This window comes from Dryobates pubescens, chromosome 7 (assembly GCF_014839835.1).
Source record: "Dryobates pubescens isolate bDryPub1 chromosome 7, bDryPub1.pri, whole genome shotgun sequence".
In the NCBI taxonomy this organism is placed as follows: Eukaryota; Metazoa; Chordata; class Aves; order Piciformes; family Picidae; genus Dryobates; species Dryobates pubescens.
In genome coordinates, this window is record NC_071618.1 from 44580083 (window position 1) to 44580605 (window position 523).

Consider the following 523-nt stretch of genomic DNA (forward strand, 5'->3'; position numbering starts at 1 on the left):
ACATCAGCCAGCTACAGAGTCTTCAGCTTTCCTTCAGTGAAAGGCTACGTTGTGTGCATTCATTGAAACACTTCTGCAAGAGAGAGTCCACCACACCCTTCTTACTCATTTTCCATACTGTTGGAAACCTAGCAGCTGTCAAGGAATTATTCCCAGCACAACCACAGCAAGGATAACAAACATGTGAGGAAAAACTCAATAGATTTTGCCACCTAACTGTTGAAGAACCCGGGCCAGCAGCTCCAGATGAACAACATCATGGCTAAAGTCAGCCTGACTGCTGCCAAGCCTGGAGGTCATCTACAAAAAGGCACCCCACAAGAAAGTTTGTCATGTCATTTTTCCAGCACAACTTCATTGCCCTGTCCTGGAGTCTAAAACTTAAGAATGAACCCCAGATGGAATCTGGTGCCAGGGTTAGATCTGATCCACCCGAGAGAGCAGGGTAATGAGCAAATAGCAAGGTGCTATGGAAATGAAATCATTGGGAGGCTGTTTCAGAGCTGACAGAACACACAACAAG